Genomic DNA, 10,420 nt, shown 5'->3' on the forward strand with positions numbered 1-10,420 from the left:
CACTTCCACAACTCTTCAGGACCTCCCAAAGCACCCAGACTCCTTAAATCTCCACTCAGCTTGTTTGCAAACTCCTCAGATACCCTCTTATCCTTGAGGTTGCCAACATCCAACCAAGGCGAGGATGGTACCATTCTCCTGGATTTCAGGTGCAACTTCAGAGTTACGACAACAAGCCGGTGGTCAGTATTGAGGAACTGAGCACTCCGGTAGACCCTGCAGTTCTGGATCATCCTCCAGTGACCATAAATGAGGACATAGTCAATCGCCTTTGCCACACTACCAGCCTTTGTAATACCAAATCCAGCGATGAGCTTGTGGGCGCTGAAACCATGAACCAGCCACCCCAAGTCCATGACCTCTTGCAAAGTCAAGGAACTTAGTGCAATTCTGGTTCATAGTTCCTGGCCCATGGGGACCAACACACACCTCATAACCATCCCTTTCAGTTCCAGTCGATGCATTGAAATCCCCCAAGACTAGAAGTGTATCTCGTCTGGGGCACTGATCAACCACAGACTCGAGCGTGGCGTAGAATGCATCCTTCACGGTGAGATCACTCGCCTCAGTCAGAGCATAAACAGAGCATAAACAGGTTCGTACAGGTTTACATGATACCTGTAGCAAGTTGCAGATCTAATCTGGCCTGACCTGACACCAGGTCAGGTGTCACCAGGTTTTACCGCTGTGGTATTTCCACAGCAGTAAAAACTGCTCATGAAAGGAAGGCTCAACTCCAGGCTCAAAAACGAGATGGAAAGACAGAACAAAGAGTTAGAGAAACAAATTAGTGGAAGTGTTGGTGTAATTGTAGATTTTGTTGAAAAACTTTAAAGCCTGCCTGATAAAGCGAGATTGTTAGTTTGAGATATGCTTTCTTCTATCGCACAAGCTGGTGTAAAATTAACTAAAAAGGGTAATTGATTATATCTCTCATGAATAAATGAGTACTGATTGATGAGTGGTTTAAAGGATTTGAAAAGAATACATCAATTAATTGTAGAACATCAATTATAGAATATTGTCAAAAAAAACTAAAAATAATGTGGTTATTTGTCTGAGAGATGAATGACAAAAGTTGTCTGAAAATACAAACAATATTATTATGAATTTAGAAGATAATAATGGGAACGGTTCTCATTGGGTTTACATTCATAATAGTCGAGACAAATATTATTTTGACAGTTATGGCCTTCCACCACCTGTTGAAGTAAGGAAATTCTTCGGGAATGGTGTTTATCATACATTTCAAGTCCAAGACTTTAATTGTAATTGTTGTGGACAATTATGTTTACATGTATTATTTTATCTCAACAATAATCAGGATTTTTATGATGTCATTATGAATCTCATATAAATGACTTATGGTGGAAAAGATGGTTCTACCTTTGGTGAATCCCAAGAACTGGATATTGATTTGTCAAACTATTATACAAAAGGGCAGGCTGAATGACAGAAATTCAATATAACAACAATATTAACATAAAAATGCTTTTAAATTAACCAATTATCCAAGCCCCACAGATGCAAATGACTTGGTGAGATCAAGTGATTTATCACAACATATGTTAAATAAAATGACTGTATTCCAAAGACACAAAAATATTGATTTTATCTCTGGGTCATACAGAATTCATAGTTCCAATTGAAATTAAATAAAATAAAGAAGTGCATCTAGTCTGGGAGAAATCCAAAAGTCCTTGCATTTTGGTGTGCCAAGCATTTTATTACATTTTTTGTATATATTATCCATGCTGATTTCAAATCTGGATGATGCCACTCTTTAACTCTTGAGCAATTTGAGATATAAAGCCGTAAAGTGGCGGCCATCTTGGATCTAAGTAAACAATCCTAACTTCAGAATGGATTCATGGAATTGGACAATCTTGTTTTATAAAGTTAATGTTTTTTTTTAATGACAAAGAGGCTGACTCATGTTTCAAGGCTTGTAGAACAATATTTATTAATGTTATGTTGCAAAATACACATTTCTGACATTAATGATATCATATAGCATATTATATAACATACTGCGGTAATGCTATTTATGTAGAAATACATTGTTTGTACTAAAATTGTCACCTAAATCATATAAAAACCCTTAAATCCCATTGAATAACTATTCTATGATTAATTCTATAAACCTTAACCAAAACAGATACAACTTAATTCACCTCTAACCAGCAGAAGAATGATGCAAAGATCAATTATGATAATAACCAAAATTTACTAATGTAAGTTCTAGTTGAAATGCTTGACATTTTCACAGACTGTTATCCTCAGACTCCTCTTCATCAGTGTCCTCATTGTTGTCTTCAGTCTCTATTTGTGCTTGCTGTGTATGTGTGCTGTGGCATACATCAGGTTTCCCTTGGCAGTTACAAATCATGGTACATGCAAGTTTTGCAACAGAACAGCTACATCTATTTGTGGCACATGGTTGGTCTGACCGACAGGAGCATTTTATCATTTCAAGTACTTGCTGTGGAGCTGTTGGCACTTTAGGTGGTATTCCAACAGGAATCAATGATTTGCACTTTTCATCACATATCCAACCAAATTGTGCTGGGTCAAGTTGTTCCGCAGAAGAATATGGTGCTGCATACCACTGTACTGCCTGAAAATGTGCATGTTTTACATTTTCCTGAAATGCCTCAGTTGTTGGTGGAAGAGAGGCCAACTTTGGGGCAGATGTACGAGCCTTTGCTGTTTTAGAAGACCAATCTTTTATTCTAGCTGTTGTCATGCACTCACTTGGGTACCCATAGCTGCTACTGATGAAGAATGTAGCTTCTTGAATGACCTCATGCATATCTGCCTCCACTAGACCAAGTTTACTTTGACTGAGTCCAGCTTTCAACTTTTTTAGGACAGATGCTTATCTGATTCCGTGGCATTGGGCGACAGTATCACACCCTGACAATGCATGTGCAGCTATGATACTTGGCATAAATATCTGCATGTTTGTCTACTGTCTTTCCGATGTCCACAAGTTTACGTTCCCCACCAGTTGCTTCTAATGTAATTGTGGCACTCATTTTCAATTTCCAGTAGTGGTACATCAGAAGGACAAAGACGTCTGTATCATCGGATATTACCCGTACATGCTTGCATTCATTTTGTGTAACAGAACGAATGACTTGTTGCACCATAATGATGTCAGCTTCTTCATGTGTGGATTTTAAGTCTGTTCTTTGAATGTCTGTGCTGTGCATCACCTGTGTTGGTACATCTTGACTGCCGGTGATTACAAGCTTGTTTGACATGTTCTTCGCTTTCACACTTGTAATGATGTCTGAGAATAAAATCTCAATGAGCTGGATCTTGTTGTCTTTGTTTGCCAGCAAAGTAGCCCTCGATGGTAGAGGGGTTTGTCTGGTCAGGTTATGAGCTCTGGCTGCTGCTTTACCACGCTCTGCCCATGTAGCTGACTTTATACTATAGGGAAAGTATCGATCAAATACAACGTACACCTGACTAGATGTAAATTTCCGCAAGACGTACTCGGTAACATTCAACACAAAATCGGCAACAGTTCCCTTGGAAGGCCAATGGACAATCCACAACACAGCAGAACCATCTATTACTACTGTTTCTGGTGCAGTGCAAAGGTGTGCTGACACTCCAATACCCATCTTGTTCTTCAGCACAGATTTGTTCTTGGCAATACGCATGTCACCTGATTCCATGAATATGGATGTAGGAATTGCAGCCAGTTCATATTTCAGTACATCGTCCATTGTAAGTGATTCTCGGGACGGTTGCAAGGCTAGTACCCGGGAATGTATCAAAGCTGTATCAATCACTTCTACATCTCCAACTTTTATAGATTTTTTTCATTGCTTCCATAGTTACAACTTTCTTACTTTGGGGAGCATAGAAACCATGAGGTAAGCTTGCCTTGAATGCTGCAACTTGTTTACAGCCAATCTCATGTGCTCTATCTACATTGACTACATCGGTTGCCAATTTGCCAGTCACAATGTTTACCAATTCTTCTGGATGTTCTTCTGGGTTAAGAGGAGAAATGCAAGTACTGAGCATGTCTCGGATCTTTCTTCTGTCCTCTCCATCAGATTTAATTCTGGACTTCCCCTCTTCCTTATGGGTATTTGCTTGTTTGGTGTTGCATTTGGAATCCAGTTCTAGTAAGTCTTTCTGAAGTTGACTTGAGATGTGCAGAATAAGTGCTCAGGGTTCCAAAGCTTTTTGGTTAAGCGTTATTCCTATCACTCCATTTGGACCATGGCCATATCGCATCATCGTTGTTTCAGTCATCATGTCACTCCATATGCCATTCCAAATACCTGGCTGATGTCTCATAACATGTTCCCTGTTAAGAAAATGCTTCAAAAGCTCCATGGGCATCTTTGACATTTTCATGATATAGACAATTCCATATCTGAAGTAGTTCCAATGAGCAGCAGTGCCAAAATATGGAAGCATGCGTTCAGCAGCCAGTAAGTGCAGAGGCCACTCATCTTCACGTTCTGCACGTACAAACAGCATCATTAACAATACGAACTTGATCAGGTTATCAAGCCAAAGACGGGTAATACGACTTTCATCTGCACGTTGTTCAAGCATTGACATCATTGATTCAAAGTCCTGCACATTATCGTTCACAGGCACAGTCCGAAGAACTTCTTCAGCAGTCATACGTAAAGCTCTTACGTTCTGCGGAAACTTCTTACAATGCAACATATTTGGAACGCCTGCAAATGCTGCTTGCATGACGTCTTGCAATCCTGAGTTTGCCATCAGTGTTCCAACACAGCCAACGAATGGCATCAACATGTGCATGCCACCAAGTCGTGGAAAAAAACTTCTCAAATTAAACAGGATGCCACCATGTCATCTGTACAGTGACTTTATACAACTGTTGATCATTTGTGAATACTGTGGATAATTGTCCAGTTTCCTCAGGTATACGCTTGACCTCATGCATGGAAGTTAGAATTGTATCAGGATCAGAAGGGCATATGTCAATCAATGGTAAGTATGTAACACTGGTTGCTGGTTGTAGGCTCCATCCTGCATGTCGAGCTTGGTTTGTGTTGAAACCATTGTACTCTGCAATCTCAACATCACTGACGATTGATTTCAAGAACATGAAGTCCAGCTGTTGTGCTCTCTGTAAGGACACCACCTGATTTGCAAGGACCTTTAAACTTGTTACTGCATGTCTAGCTTCATATTATGGCATTGGTGGGTTCTTTGGGCCCTTATATCTACTTACATCTACATCCAAGGGTTTGATTTCCTTTAGGTCTGATTTACCTAATCTTGTTATCCACTTATTTGTATCTTGACATTCTGTGGTGGACTTGTTCTCATGGATTATGATCAATGCCATGCTGTGTGTTTGCTTGAGACCATTAGGGGATGATATATTTGCATCAAAGTTGTCACGAACAGCTTGCAAAAGCTTTCCATTACGTGTCGGACATCTTTGTTTTCCGTTCTTGATGGCATCAGCAGGAGCAGATGCTTTGAACTGTGTGAACTCATCATAAGTAGTCGTAATACCAAAACGATGCAGCTCTGTGATGAACTTTTTGCTTTGCAGGAAGTTGGTAATTGCAAGTTGAAGTTCTCTAGGAGACTTATTAATGTGGCTGGTTATGACACTCGCAACTAAAGCTGATGTTAGATTTGGAACTTTCAATTGTGCAAGAAGCTAAAGTAGAGTTTGACTCACACAAGTATTTATATTATCTTGGTTGAGTCTCACATTGTATTTAGATTTGTTTGGCTTCGAGGTTTCTTTCACAATGTCACTTACAACCTTTTTAAGAGCTGGACCATCATCATTTGCATCAACAATACTGAGGCTACATGGTTTTCTGAAAACAAGCAAACTAGCAACACCAGGTGAGGATAACACAAGCAGGGCATCCCCAAAATGCTCACACACTATGTTAATAAGTGATCTATGAGAAAGATTACAACCACCAAACTCATGATACATATCTAACAGTTCTACACTATTAAAAATGTGATTTTCATCATGAATCATACGGTCAATGACTTCATTAAAGGCAATGTCTACTTCTTCATCAGTAGTTTTGGTCGTTAGTAGATCAATGCATTTTGAGTGCATAAACTGTTTTTTACAGTCTTGATGGTAACGGGCATCTGCAGCATGAAGATCAGCCGTTGCACCCAAAATCCTTACAATAACTTCCCTGGACCATTCATCGTTGCGGATTTCACATACACTCATAATGACATCTTTGAACTGCTTGTGGTGGGGACGATCCACAGTTCTCACAATTGAATATCTTCTCCATCTGCTTGGATTCTTGGGGTCCCGTTCTTCACAAATATCACCACAAAATAAACAGTCCCTTTTGAAGCAGAAGACATTTTCCTCTGACTGACGTGTGCGTTTTCTTTCTGGTTCTCCTGATGTCCCTTGCTTAACATTTCTCTTTTTTAATCGTTCAATGTGTGTCTTTGAAGTATATGTTGATACACAGGATCGATGACAACATACTTTAGCATCCTCCGTTAACTTATCATGTAAATCATCGCCACGTGTCCCACTGGCTGCTATTATGGCGCTCACACGATCTGGACTTACTGTGTAGACACCTCCTTCATGACCACAATTGAAAACACAATGTGCACCAACTTGATCAGTCATCATTAAATTTTGGAAGTAGTTACGGTGTCATACTTGAATCTGCACCTAGATAATGACAGTAGAAAAATGTCGTTATAATGACTTTGCACATCACTATACTGTAGCACTCATATATATATATATATATATATATATATATATATATATATATATATATATATATATATATATATATATATATATATATATATATATATATATATATATATATATATATATATATATATACAAAATATTGTAAATATAAGATAATATTTTTTTAATCCTCAAATTCAAAGGAAACTTGGTTTGTACATGTTGTTATCATGAAAGTATCATAATACACAATACAAATAATCAATAATACTAGTAGTATAATATATACTTGGCATTATGAACAATACTTATAATATTACATAAAATTAATATACATGGCACAAAAGAAAAACCAATGTGAAAATGAAAGACTTAAAATAGATATTACAATATAGTATAATTAACATAGTAGTAAAGTAAAAACAGATACATTTGAATATCACAGTAAAAATATTTAGTGGCACTTATGAGCCTCCGTAAGAAAAAAAAATCACAGCCCCTCTTTTAATACAGATGCATTTCAAGAATTTCTTATATTATCACTCATTTGATGGGAAAACAGGGACTGCACACATCATTAACATTTATATCTCAACTTGTAATAGTTATTATTGTGGTGTACTATATCTTACTTAGAGGTAGAATGGTAAATGGTGTGTATCTTACCTGATAAAATCGTGTTTTTTGAGGTAAATGTTGCTGCTGTTAAAACTGCAATGTCATCTTGGATTCCTGGAAATGCTACTATGAAAGCCCATTGGGAGCATTCCATTAGAATCAGCACCAGTTACATTCAGGCAATGCTGCTCTCCAGCTGTGTTTCTTTCTGTTTCTTTGTCTTTCTGTCTATTTATTTATCTTTCTGTTGTCTACTTATTTGCCTTTTTCATCTGTTTGTCTTTTTGTAGAAACTAACTTTAGTTAACTTTGCTTGACATATGTTCAACATGTTGGCACATAAGTATATGCGTAAAATTTTACTGTGGACTTATACCATGTCCTATTCCATTGTTATAGATTCATTTACAAATTTCATTAATAGAACCCATTGAAATTAGAAATTGAATATATTTTTAGTATTAGTCGTTGTGATTTTGTATAGAGGCTATGTAAAGTCTCGGAATCTCCATATCTATTAAATATAACATGAATATATAATTAAGATTTTCTGTTCTTGTGATTAATTAATAAGTAATATTTGAAAAAATGGAAAAATTCACTAAGCTGAATTATTTTTATTTTTTACACATAGTGGGTACCTTAAAATGAAATAGCTAAAATTGCTCAAGGGTGACAGAGTGGCATCAATCGGATTTGGAATCAGCACACTTTAATTATATAAATATACCATCAGAGATGGGGAATCCCCCGCCATTGAATCAAAAAGGTCATACATATTCCAGATAATGAGGGAGGTGAATTAGAAACAAGACACCATTTGGTCATCATCTCGAAAAAGTTCCCCATGGGTGAGGAACGTAGTAACCAAAAATAATTAAAATCAGATAAGTGGTTTTCCATTTATTACAAAAAACATTTTTTTCAAGATGGCCGCCCCAGTCGGCCATCTTGGATCCGGCCACGCCAAAAATCAATATGGTTCTTCCTTTTCAGGTGGTACATGTGTGCCCCAAATTTCAAATCGATATGGCGAACAGTTTATGAGTTATCGCAATCACAGCTATAAATGTTGAAGCCCAGCCAGCTGGACGGACAACCCGGGTGATAACAATATCCCCCTTCCACCACGCGGCGGGGGATAAAAACACCAATAAAACGCTTGGCACACCGAAATGCACGGTTCACTTGAAAAAGGGCATTTTTCTCCCGGACTAATATAGTTTTTATGAGAATAGAACCTTGGGGGCATAATATGAATGAGTTGGAGGTATAATTGGTCATTTAAAGTAAACCTACAAGACCTGAAAGAATTCATTCAGTCTCGTAAGGAAGAATATTATCCACTTGATGGAGATAATTAGATTTGTGGAAGCACTATTAGCATACAAATAAAGGAATTTAATAAGGATAAAATCAATAATGGTTTTGCCATAGTTTATGGAATGAAAACACAAACAACAGGAATTTACATAGTAAGTAAGGGAATACAAACCGATTTAACAATAGGAAGATAGGGAGGTATTACCTGTCATCATATTAATCTCTTTTATATGTCTGAAACATAATTTTTTTGGTACCTAGATGACAGCAAGAAAGCTTCAAGAAAACTATCATTTATGTGTTCAAGTATACCTACAATAAAAATGTGCTCCAACATAAGAGTGGGGTTTCTCAATTAAACATTGGCTTTATGCTAATGTTGATATACCCACAAGTTTGGATTTAAGTAAAATGTTAAATAATGAAAAAACACTAAAGTTGATGATGTATAAAACTTTTAGAGATTCAGAAAAAATATTATTACTTTCCTGTGATTAAAAAAAACAAAATTGGATATAGCAATATCTAGAAATCGAGATGAATATACGTTTGATATTCTATGTGGAGATGCTTCAAGGACTGTCAGAGAAACTAGAGAAGTTAGAAGAGGAAGATAAGTTAAAGAGGGAATTGCATCTACCAGGATATTCTTTCTGTGGTCCAGGACCAAACTTGGACAAGAGATTAGATGAAGCTGACAATCCTTCGCCCTGGGGCAAACATAAAAGCAGGGTTGATGACATTTGTATGAAACATGATATTGATTTTGGAAATAGCACGACATTGGAAGAAAAACACGAAGCTGATAGAAAAATTGGTCTTTGATATGAAATCCAACATTAAGAGAAAAAATGGATAGGTTCATCATGAGGCAGTTGATAGGTGCTAAATTAAAAATAGGGCTTGATAATGCAAAAAACTATTTAGCTCTGATGATGTCATCATGACTGAGGAGCAAGCTTACAAACCTTCAGATGAGAAGCTTCTAACTTAAGAATTACAGACACCAATAATCACAAAGTTTAAAAGTTGAAAGGTCCATTCCAAAGCAGTTGATTACATATGGTCTGCAGAATTAATTGAACTGTAAAACGACAGTGGATACAGGTATGCATTAACCATTATTGATTTAACGTCAATATATGCATGGGTAGTTCTTTTGAAAAATAAGAGGCACCACTCTTGTGATTGCTTTTATTAAATATCTGTTGGAATGCTACCAAAAGCCAAAATAATTATGGACTGTTGAGGGAACAGAGCTCTATAACAGAACATTTAAGAATTTCCTTAAAGATAACGATATCACATTGTATAGCACCGTTGATGAAGGAAAAGCTATTATCAGAATGCTTTAATCACACTTTGAAAGAGATTGTTCAAAAATTTACTGAACTCGGTTCTTTAATTCATAACATTGTAGATAATTACAATAATACAGTTCATTCCTCAACAAAAGAAAAACCAACTGAAACATTTACAAAATTTCAATATGAATGGGAGATCAATCAGAGAAAACCAAAGTTTTAAGTTGGTGATATTGTAAGAATATATTGGTGGAAATCACATTTTGGGAAAGGTTATACAAAGAGGTGGACTTTTGCAACTTTATAAAATAAATGATGTTTTAAAGACAGTCCCTTGGACACATTCATTGTTTGACTTACAGGGAGATAAAATCTTTATCATTTTACTCATAGGGATTAAAAAATACAAAGATGATAGATATGAAAAAAAAATTGAAGAAAAAAATTGAAA

General features: G+C 36.6%; 1 long non-coding RNA gene across 1 annotated transcript in view; it reads right to left on the bottom strand.

Annotated features, from left to right (window-relative positions):
* Window positions 1–9,851: 9,851 nt before the first annotated feature.
* The window catches only part of LOC147027560 (uncharacterized), a 2,224-nt gene continuing 1,655 nt past the window's right edge, over window positions 9,852–10,420 (bottom strand). Inside the window, exon 3 of the long non-coding RNA XR_015056882.1 lies at window positions 9,852–10,420. This exon is cut by the window's right edge and continues 676 nt beyond it. This is a non-coding gene — a long non-coding RNA (uncharacterized LOC147027560).

The sequence above is a fragment of the Eptatretus burgeri genome, chromosome 4 (genome assembly GCF_056783735.1).
Source record: "Eptatretus burgeri isolate ZD-2024b chromosome 4, Ebu_testis_v1, whole genome shotgun sequence".
NCBI classification, from domain to species: Eukaryota; Metazoa; Chordata; class Myxini; order Myxiniformes; family Myxinidae; genus Eptatretus; species Eptatretus burgeri.